Source organism: Mus pahari, chromosome 13 (genome assembly GCF_900095145.1).
Source record: "Mus pahari chromosome 13, PAHARI_EIJ_v1.1, whole genome shotgun sequence".
Classification (NCBI taxonomy): Eukaryota; Metazoa; Chordata; class Mammalia; order Rodentia; family Muridae; genus Mus; species Mus pahari.
This window is the reverse complement of record NC_034602.1, coordinates 7161127-7170656: the sequence shown is the minus strand read 5'-3', so window position 1 is coordinate 7170656 and position 9530 is coordinate 7161127.

Sequence of the window (9530 nt, the reverse complement as noted above, 5' to 3'; positions counted from 1 at the left end):
AAGGGAACCTCTCTGTACTGAGTATTTATAATACTTCTTCTCTCTTTCTCTCTCCTCTCTCTTCTCTCTCTCTCTCTCCTCTCTCTTCTCTCTCTCTCTCTCTCTCTCTCTCTCTCTCTCTCTCTCTCTTCTCTCTCACTCTCTCTCTATTCGCTCACAGCTTGAGGCTGCACACACTCCGCCTTCTCTTGTGCTCTCTGCTTTTCTCCTATTTGCTTTTCTTTTCTTGAACTCTCACACTCACATACACCTCTGTGTGTTCCCCTTTCACTCTCATACACACCCTCCACATGCATTGCACACACTTTCCTTTCATTCCCACACACATTCTCCATACACACCTCACATTCATTCTCTCTTCACTCACTCTTCATTCACTCTCCACATTCACCTCACTTTCTCTCTCACTCGCTCTCTAGCCTTTTTCTTGCCCCATCCTTTATTGATACTCCAAAAGCAGGTTAAAAAAAAAAAAGACATTGTATAACCATTGCAAAATCAAATTCAAAATAAGATGAGAACACACAACATGCACCTGGGTCATTAGGACTCTACTGTGCTGGGCCTCTATGCCTCAATTTTTAATTGTTTAAGAATCATTACATCAGGGGACATCTAGTTTCACAGAATTTGCCAGAGCAGAAGGAGAAAGAAGTAAGAAAGTCAGATAGAATAGAATAATTATGCACACCAAGGCCAACTGAAAATCAGTCATGCACAAATGAAATCCATGCAGCCATTGTCCAGGGCTAAGGTTAGGAGAAATGGGAATAGCCTTTTCTACAAGGAGCTGCTGTGGGCTTCTGGGGTGTCTCCCTCCTGGCATACCACAGGCAGGCAGTCCCTGTCATTGTATGCTGTCCCCTGCAGGTCTCCGCTGATCTTCACTTCCTTGAGAGAAGCAGGGTAGAGAACTTCTCCAGGCTGACCCTGGTTGCTCCTGTTGTCGTTGTGCTGATTTTTGGTGGAGGCCTGGTGGTTTCTGCTGGGTTGTGTTTGGTATCCTGACACTACTGAACTGGACTGCTGGTATCCTGACAGTGAAGATTGGAATTGCCCTCAAAGAACTACTTCTAAACAGGCGCACATCCCCTTGACCTAGTTATCACCTTAGTTCTAAACAGACACACATCCACCTGACCTAGTTATCACCTTTTCTCCCCTGCCTTTGGAAGGGGGCTAGAAGCATTTGAGGACCCTTATTTAAGTAGGTTTTGAAAAAATCTAAGCCTACAGATATGTTGTTTTGAAAGTAATGACAACTTGTAAGTGTGTGTTATATGTGTGTACAACTAAGTGTGCAGGGCCAAGAAATGCCTGTGCACATAAATGCAGAGAGTAGAGCAGAATGCCAGGCATTTCTCTATTCTCTTCTCCCTTCATAAATAGTATCTATTGGGGCTGGAAAGATTGCTCAGTGGTTAACTGGAGGACCTAGATTCCTGCATCCACATGGCAATTCACAATGTCTAACTCCAGTCTTAAGAGGAGCCAAAACTCACTTCTTACCAGGCATGCATGGGTTATATAAATATATATGCAGACAAAACACCCTCACACATAAAATAATTTTTAAAAACCATGGGTCATGAGTGTAGAGTGAGAAACCAGACTTAGACTCCATTCTTCCTTTCCAACATGTGGGTTCCAGAGGTCAGGCTCAGGGTACCAGCTGGCAAGCGCCTTCATCCACGGAGCCACTTCACTACAGTCTCTACAACCCCCACAACCTAAAAGACCAGACAAGTCTGGTTTTGTTTTGTTTGTTTTAATTTATTTGTATGTGCATTGATGTTCTGCCTGCATGTATATTTGTGCAAGGGCATTAGAACTGTAGTTACAGACAGTTGTGCGCTGCCATGTTGGTGCTGGGACATGAACTCTGGAAAAGCAGCCAGTGCTCTTAAGCAGAGAGCCATCCCTCCAGCCCAAGGCTCCTCTAGTGAAACACTTGCATACAGAAACCTGCACTTCCTACACTGGCATCCCTGGAACATCTGAGGTGGCTTGAGATGTTGGCAGGTTAGTACCTGGTGGCATAGTTGAGCTTACAAAATGTAATAACAGAAGTTATCAGCCTAGCTGGGCATGGTGGCACACACCTTTAATCCCAGCACTTGGGAGGCAGAGGCAGGCAGATTTCTGAGTTCAAGGCCAGCCTGGTCTACAGAGTGAGTTCCAGGANTGCTCCACCTTCCCTTTTATCTGCCCAATCATCAGCTCGCCTTTATTTTACAAATTAAGGTGGGAAACAGGTTTACAGGAAATCACCTGTGTGCTGACTCGTTCCATGTTCAAAACCACTCACTGGAGAACGGAATTAACATCAAATATAATTAGCACCAGGGCTATCCACCACAGGTATTGAACCTCTGGAAGAACATTCAGTGCTCTTAACCACTGTGCCATCTCTCCAGCCCCAGAACTTTTAAAAAAAGAGTTATTTGTTTTATGTATATGAATACTTTGTAGCTGTTTTCAGACACACCAGAAGAGGGCATCAGATCCCATTACAGACGGTTGTGAACCGCCATATGGTTGCTGGGAATTGAACTCAGGGCCTCTGGAAAAGCAGTCAGTGCTCTTAACCACAGAGCCATCTCTCCACACACACACACCCATTACTTTTCTTAATGGCAGAGAAGAGTTAAAGGATCAGAGTGAGTATAGGTAGCTAAGGGAATTCCTGTTGTCACAGTTATTTTGTCCACAGCTCTGGTGCTCTCAAACGTGCCAGCTTCTTCTACTTACAGAAGCCCCTGCCTAGTCAGCAAGGCCTAACTCCAGTGCTTCTTCCTCCTTGGGGCTGGAGAGATGGCTCTACAATTGAGAGCACTGGCTGCTCTTCCAGAGTTACTGAGTTTTGATTCCCAGCAACCACATGGCAACCAACTCACAACCATCTGTAACTCCAGTCATCATCTGTCTCAACAGACAACAGGAACATATATGTTATAGACATATATTCAAGCAAAACACTCACACTCATAAAATAAATAAAATGTAAAACTTCTTCTCAGGGCTGGTGAGTTGGCTCAGTGGGTAAGAGCACCCGACTGCTCTTCCGAAGGTCTGGAGTTCAAATCCCAGCAACCACATGGTGGCTCACAACCATCCGTAACAAAATCTGACGCCCTCTTCTGGAGTGTCTGAAGACAGCTACAGTGCACTTACATAATAAATAAATAAATCTTTAAAAAAAAAAAAAAAAAAAAAAAAAAAAAAAAAAAAAAAGATATTCTTAAAGACAAAAAACCCATATTGTTCCAGGTGACCAGCAGGTATTCTCACTGGAAATCTGGGACTGGCTACAATTCTATGTCACAGTAGACCTACTGGCTAAGCCTGAGAAGTCACTGTCTGCATTTCTTTTTATGATTGTGATGCCTATGCCTGCATCCAACATCATTCACATTTACCCCATCTGCACAGAGCTTGCTTACTTGAGGGTGTGTTCTTTCTTCTATCCGTGTGTTGCAGCGTTCCACTGCACAGTAACAGGAGAACTGTTAGTGTAACTAGGTGAATGTTCTTCAACATTTGTGCATCCTAACCTTGTAGTAGACTATAAAGTCTCTCTGGACTTGAGCTGAAACTCACTGGGCAGGCTTCACACGCAGCAAGCATCTTTATTATGTGAGCACCTCACTGACCATCACTTTTTATTTTCAGTTTATGTGGGTGGCTGTTTTCCTACATGTTGGGGCAGTACACGCAAGCATGTTGCCCTCAGGAGACATCAGATCTACCTGCAGCTGGAGTTACAGATGGTTGTGGGCTTCCATGTAGGTTCTGGGTATTTGTTGAGGTAAAACACTCCATCCCAAATATGGCCCGGCAATGAAAACACAGCACAATTAATATGAATACATACTGTGCACCTAGATTGGGCAGATCTACCACTATACAACCATCTTCCACATCTATGAGACCCCTTAGAACTTGCAGTTTCTCCAGGCCATGTGCTTCTGAAAAGGTCAGTTTAGGAACTTTGGGAAGGTCATGAAACACTTGCCCTTCCGGAAGGGAGACACTAACATTTCTCAGACCAACCTGCAGGTGGGGACACATTCCACACATTCCGCAGGACTTTAGACAAGGGAAGTCCTTGTCACTTCATTCCCTAAAGACCAATTAGTTTAAAGATTGTACTGTTCCTCCAATCATATTGTGCCTAGTTGCTGATGCTCTATTCTGCCCCTGGAAACCATATAAAAACTTGCCGAAGCCGGGCGTGGTGGCGCACGCCTTTAATCCCAGCACTCAGGAGGCAGAGGCAGGCAGATTTCTGAGTTCGAGGCCAGCCTGGTCTACANGAAGCCGGGCGTGGTGGCGCACGCCTTTAATCCCAGCACTCAGGAGGCAGAGGCAGGCAGATTTCTGAGTTCGAGGCCAGCCTGGTCTACAAAGTGAGCTCCAGGACAGCCAGGGCTACACAGAGAAACCCTGTCTCGAAAACAAAACAAAACAAAACAAAAACCTTGCCGAACAGGTGCTGGGGGGTCACCGCGGGTTTGTGATAACCCCATTACACTGGAACAATAAATTCCTCTTGCTTTTTGCATTGATCCTGGCTCCACGTGGTTCATTCAAGGGGTCCCTGGTAAGCTAAGGCTCCCTGGAATCTTACACACTTATTCTCTGCTTTTCTTCTTCCTCCTCCTCTGTGTCTTCTCCCTCTTCTTCTTCTTTTTTTTTTTTTAGTTTTTCGAGACAGGGTTTCTCTGTGTAGCCCTGACTGTCCTGGAACTCACTTTGTAGACCAGGCTGGCCTCGAACTAAGAAATCCGCCTGCCTCTGCCTCCCGAGTGCGGAGATTAAAGGCGTGTGCCACCACGTCTGGCTTTTCCATTTTCGCCTTCTTCCCTCCCCCACCTTATGCTCCACCTTCCCTTTTATCTGCCCAATCATCAGCTCGCCTTTATTTTACAAATTAAGGTGGGAAACAGGTTTACAGGAAATCACCTGTGTGCTGACTCGTTCCATGTTCAAAACCACTCACTGGAGAACGGAATTAACATCAAATATAATTAGCACCAGGGCTATCCACCACAGGTATTGAACCTCTGGAAGAACATTCAGTGCTCTTAACCACTGTGCCATCTCTCCAGCCCCAGAACTTTTAAAAAAAGAGTTATTTGTTTTATGTATATGAATACTTTGTAGCTGTTTTCAGACACACCAGAAGAGGGCATCAGATCCCATTACAGACGGTTGTGAACCGCCATATGGTTGCTGGGAATTGAACTCAGGGCCTCTGGAAAAGCAGTCAGTGCTCTTAACCACAGAGCCATCTCTCCACACACACACACCCATTACTTTTCTTAATGGCAGAGAAGAGTTAAAGGATCAGAGTGAGTATAGGTAGCTAAGGGAATTCCTGTTGTCACAGTTATTTTGTCCACAGCTCTGGTGCTCTCAAACGTGCCAGCTTCTTCTACTTACAGAAGCCCCTGCCTAGTCAGCAAGGCCTAACTCCAGTGCTTCTTCCTCCTTGGGGCTGGAGAGATGGCTCTACAATTGAGAGCACTGGCTGCTCTTCCAGAGTTACTGAGTTTTGATTCCCAGCAACCACATGGCAACCAACTCACAACCATCTGTAACTCCAGTCATCATCTGTCTCAACAGACAACAGGAACATATATGTTATAGACATATATTCAAGCAAAACACTCACACTCATAAAATAAATAAAATGTAAAACTTCTTCTCAGGGCTGGTGAGTTGGCTCAGTGGGTAAGAGCACCCGACTGCTCTTCCGAAGGTCTGGAGTTCAAATCCCAGCAACCACATGGTGGCTCACAACCATCCGTAACAAAATCTGACGCCCTCTTCTGGAGTGTCTGAAGACAGCTACAGTGCACTTACATAATAAATAAATAAATCTTTAAAAAAAAAAAAAAAAAAACTTCTTCTCTTCTGGAAAACTTGCTCAGTTTCCCTTTTGTCTCTCAAAGCCCCACCCTCACCCCACCCCCAGCATCAGCACAAGTACTTTAAACACTCTGGAACTGAGACTGGGAAAATGGCTTGCTCTGCCAAAATGAGGACCTCAGTTTGGTCCTAGCACCTATGTAAAAAGCCATGCCTGTAATCTCTGTGCTGTGGGACAGAGAGTCAGATCTCTTGGGGGCTCTATAAACAGCCAGCTTGTTCTAATCAGTGAGCTCCAGGTCCCTGTTTCAAAAGACAAGGTGAAATAGCTCTGAGAAATGGCCCCTACCTCCACCACCTCCCAAGCCCTCTGGAATCAGAGGGAATATTAAAAGTCTTACACTCTCTGCTGGCCTGCTCAAAGCCAAATGTCCCCAGAGACTTGTGTTTCTCTCAGTCACTGGGACTATAGTGGGCAGCCTTACCTCTCTCTGCTACTTGGCACTGGTGCCCTCTATAAACACTCCCCTGAGTGTGGGGTGATCCATGACTTCGTTGCAATGAGCAGAACAGGTCAAGAGCAATGGGCTGACCTCCAGGAGCAGCATCTGAAGACTGCCCATCTTCCCTCCCCTAACCCTGGCTATGGAAGAAGCAAACAGCTTACATATTAATAATGCTTTATAAATATTTACAGGATAAATTCTAGGCAGAGGGATTACTGACTCAAAAGATATGCACACTTTTTTAAAAAAAAAAACAACTGAGCTAGACATGGTACAACAGTCAGGAAGCAAAGGCTCATGGATCTTTCTGAGTTCAAAGCCAGCCTGGTCTACATAGTGAATTCTAGGACAGCCAGGGCTACACAGAGAGACACTGTCTGAAGAAAAAAACCAAACTGCCTAATTATCCTCCAGAAACATTGATAATCAATCCTGCTATATCATAAAGGAGCCTTTAACTCACCTATTTATTCCATTATCAATATCACCCATTTTCCAGAATTTCACAGATAGAATCAGATCTTGGTTTTAGATTGGGTTAGGGACGTCACAATGAGCATTTAAACCTCCCTCCCTTCCTTTGCTCAAGTGTTCTGCTTGGAGACAGGGTCTCACCAGCCAACGCAGTTATTGAATTCTGCCTCCATAGTGTCTTTTTAGAGTTGTTTGGTGGGGTAGTAAGAATGAGAATAGCCCATAGGCTCATATATCTGAATGCTTAGTCTTCAGGGAGTGGAACTCTTTGATAGAAGGATTAGGTGTGGCCTTGTTGGAGGAAGTGAGTCTGGAGGTGGGCTCTGAAGTTTTCAAAAGCCCAAGCCAACTCAAGCCAGTCCCTCTCCCTCCCCTTCCCCCTCCCCTCTCCCCTCTCCCCTCCTTGTGGACGTTGTACATCGTGGTGCGGAGCCTAGTGCGCACCACGATGTACAACGTCCACAAGCAGTCCTTCCCCTCCTTTCCTCTCCCTCTCCCCTCTCCTCCCCTCTCCCCTCTCCCCTCTCCCCTGTGGATCAAGGTTGTAGCTCTTGGCTACTGCTCCAGAGCCATGCATGCTGCCATGCTTCCAGCCTTGCTTATGGACTAATCCTCTGAAGCTGTAAGCAGCCCAGTTAAATGCTTTCCTTTATGAGCTGCTGTGGTCATGGAGTCTCTTCACAGCAGCAACAACTAACACATTTGGGTTTACTTTGTGATGGCGGGTGTGCTGGCTGGTATGACAACTTGACACAGGCTAGAGTCATCTGAGAAGAAGGGTGTGTGTGTGTGGGGGGTGTGGCTCAGTCAGCCCCAGAGCCAAAGGGAGGAGAGAACAGGGAGAGATGGGGATACTGTGTGGTTCCCATTCGGGTGAGAGTCCTTGGTCCGGTCTGTGGCTGGGGCACAGGGAGGGAGGTTAGACGCTGCTCATTAGGGGAAAGCCTATCCCATCATTCAAGCACAGCAGACCTTGATGAGCAGAGACAGTCTATGGCTTTAGAGCTTTCTTGTAGAAAGGCAGGGGGGAAAGAGAGAAGGTAGAAAGAGGGAGAGAGGCCGGCCATGGCCACGTGGAGAGAGGGGGGAAGGGAGAGAGAGAAGGAGGGCTAGAGAGGAGAGTAAGAAAGGTGAGAGCTTAAGAGAATGAGGAGGGGCCAAGCAGCCCCTTTCATAGTGGGCTGAGCTATCAGGTAACTGTGGGGAGGAGCATACCTGGCTCTAGTCAGGTAACTGTGGGGGTGGAGTCTAGCCAGAATGCCAGGAGCTTGGGACATTGTCCACATGACTGATGGTCACAGAATTATGGAGTTGGGGGCTCTGTGGTGTCAGGCACCTAACTCTGGGAACGTGGCTCGCTTTTCCATCCCTTGTAGAGTTTTCTACTGGATCGCCAGAGTAAACCCCATTCAACCAAAATAGGCTGCCCATCATGGCCCCCACAGAAATGGTAACCAAGACAAGTTTTTGGGTGGACTGTGGAAGGACTTTGGAACTTTGAACTAAAAAAGCCATTGAGTGTTGAGAGCTCAGTGAGCTGTGCTGTGGGAGCTTGGGAGGTAGGATTGTTGAGAGCGGTGCTGAGTGAGGATGGAGGCCTGGCTTGTGGCACTGATAGAGTTTAAAGGCTCCATCAGGGCCATTTGCTATTTTGAACTGAGATTGTATCATTCTGGCGAGCTGAAGCTGAAGCGTGAAATGAAACCTTTGCATGACTGGGACATTTGAGGCTGGTTAGTCAGAACTAAGACATTCACAGTGATTGAGATGACATCCCCTGGGAAGTGTTTCCTTGGGGTCAGCACATGAAAGCTGTGATCTAGACATGGCCAAGGGTCTACCCTGTGCTAGCAGCCAAACTTGATAGTGTAAGAGTCACCCAGGTAGTTTTGAAGGTATGAAGGAGTCATGGAGGGAGGCTGAAGCTTGGTACTGTGTGGCATGTAAAGTCCCTGAATAGAGCCCAGGAGAGGCTGTTAATGAAAGTGCAGCCCAGTTGCAGCCCAGGACTCCAGCAGTATTGGGGATTCTAGTGTCATGGGATGACCACCAAGAACAGTGGCATGTATGCTGAATAAACCTTTGCCCATGTTTCTTTGGTCATGGTTTTTCTTCACAGCAATAGAACCCCTAAAACTAAAGCTTAAATCCTAAACTAAGACACTGGGCATAAACCCCAAGACTGTATGCATGGTAGGCAAGCAGTCTATCCATGAGCCACTCCAGCTCCCAGATGGTCTTGGCCATTTTCTGCTCCTCCTATATCTTTGCACTTTCTAAAATAACTGACTCAGCCTTTCCTTGCTCCTGTGGTTGAAGTAGGGCTTTTGTTGTTATCATTACTGTTGTTGTTATTGTTTTTTGTTTGTTTGTTTTTTTGAGATAGAGTCTCACTGTGTAGCTCTGGCTGGCCTTGAACTCAGAGGTCCATTTGCCTCTGCCCCTCTGCCCCTCTGCCCCTCTGCCCCTCTGCCCCTCTGCCCCTCTGCCCCTCTGCCCCTCTGCACCTCTGCCCCTCTGCCCCTCTTCCCCTTTGCCCCTCTGCCCCTCTGCCAAGAGCCCCAGTCTCTCTGTTCTTCTGCCTCTGCTCTCCGTCCCTCCCTGTGCTCATACCTCTTCACCCCTACAGCCACTGCCAGCACTTCTGCCTCCCTCCACCCCTGCCCCCATCTCACC